Source organism: Mandrillus leucophaeus, unplaced genomic scaffold, assembly GCF_000951045.1.
Source record: "Mandrillus leucophaeus isolate KB7577 unplaced genomic scaffold, Mleu.le_1.0 Scaffold1029, whole genome shotgun sequence".
Lineage (NCBI taxonomy): Eukaryota > Metazoa > Chordata > Mammalia > Primates > Cercopithecidae > Mandrillus > Mandrillus leucophaeus.
Window position 1 is genome coordinate 936,489 of NW_012098421.1, and position 1,946 is coordinate 938,434.

A 1,946-nucleotide genomic window follows, 5' to 3' on the forward strand; every position below is an offset into this window, starting at 1 on the left:
GCATGAAGGGGGCTAAGAATCCTTGTAGTTATACATCTTAGTTTACTACTGTAGAAAAATGACACAGTTTTTCTGTCACCATACCTGTGATGGTGAGCGCTGGTAGATGAATGAAGCACAGTGCCAGCTCTCTGTTTAGCTACTTTCTGATCCAATCTATTTATCTTGCTTACATTCTAAATTTTTGTGAGCTGCAAGTTAATGGCAAAAATAACACTTCCTTCTTTTCTAACATTTCCACCTGAACTAAAATTTTAGCCAATTCCAATAGGGATTTTTCTCTTACCTGTTGAATAACTTGAATTGACTAGACCTGACCTGATTTGGATTAATTTGAGTACTTACTATATGCCTGAGTGGTACTGTGGGCTCAGTACTTAGCATAGCATAGATGCTTACATTCACCCAGAAAGGACTTCATCCACCATGTTCATACATTTGTGGCCCTTGCTGGTCATGAGTATAATTACAAAGTGTTTGCTTTATTTACCACGTAAACCAGGGAAAACACTGAACCCTCCTCTGGGTGGGAAATCCAGGTGGACCTGGGCCTGTTCACAGAGCATTAGAAACAGGACTTCTCGGGGTGCTGCGCCCCACCTAACCCAGAATCAATAGTGGCATTTCCTTTCAGAGCACATCCATGAGGAACACGAACTCATTGATGTCCAGGCTCAGGTCCTTGATTAAATGCCTTTCTGAAGAAAGCTATTTATTGGCATCAGTCACATGCTAGAAAATAAACACTGGACAATCCGTCTGTCAGGGAGATAAAACTGGGAAATGGAAAATGCATGCTTTTGAGAATTACAAGAATGAAGGTGTTGAACGAGAAAAGGAAGATACCATCATCCTGCTGAAACTCAGTGAACAAGAAGAGGAATTTTTTCTAAGCATTAAAGACAATCATAACTGCAAAGAGCACTGACCTAACAAAAATCAGGTATGGTATGGAGTATAATGAGAAGGATTATAACGAGAAAGATGTTGATATTTTCTAAATTCTATGGGGGAAAAATGGAGTTAAACTGTAAAGAGGGAAATATGGTCACAACAAAACAAAACGAGTGATGTGTAATCAGTGTAGCTCCCCAGAGATAGACACTTGGCTAATATCTGCATAAATTATTCAAAAGAGGATTGAATTTAGGGAGTTTGGAGGTTTCTAAGTTTCCAGCTATTACAGAAGGCCAAATCAGTAGCTGGAAAGCTATCATCAGATGGACCAGGGTATGCCTCTAGAAAAAAGAATAATTCAAAGATACGTTCGTGCTACAGCCTGAATATTTGTGTCCCCCCCGAATTCATATGTTGAAATCCTAAGGCCCAAGGTGATAATGGGGGCAGAACCCTTACAAATGGGATTTGTAAGAGGCCCTAGAGAGACCCCTCGCACCTTCCACCATGCGAGGACACAGCCAGAAGTTAATAGTCTGTAACCTGCAAGAGAGTCCTTACCAGAACCCGATCATGCTGGCACCTTGATCTTGGACTTTCAGCCTCCAAACTGTGAGAAATAAATTTCTGTTGTTTGTAAGCCATTCAGTTTGTGATATTTTGTTATAGCAGCCTGAATGGACAAAGACAGTATGTTTACAAAACATTCTCAGTTCATTCATTCATTCAGTCACTCACTCACTGAACCGAAGCTTAATGAGTTCAAACTATGTGCTAGCTCCTGGGCCACCTGCTAGGGATGGGATGGCAAATAAGACATGGTTTTGCTAATAGAGGTGTCATAGACTCTTCCTTGAATTTACCAGTCCAATCTGCAGTAGCAACCATGCCTTTGACACGATTTAGGGCAATATTTGAGACTGCTCTGGAAATAAAGTGGAGGTTTGGATCCATTTCCCAATGTGGAGGCTGCAGTTGTAAGATTGAGATCACATGGAGATACACATCATAATGGACTTAGAAAAGTTTGGAAGAAAACAAAAGAAAAA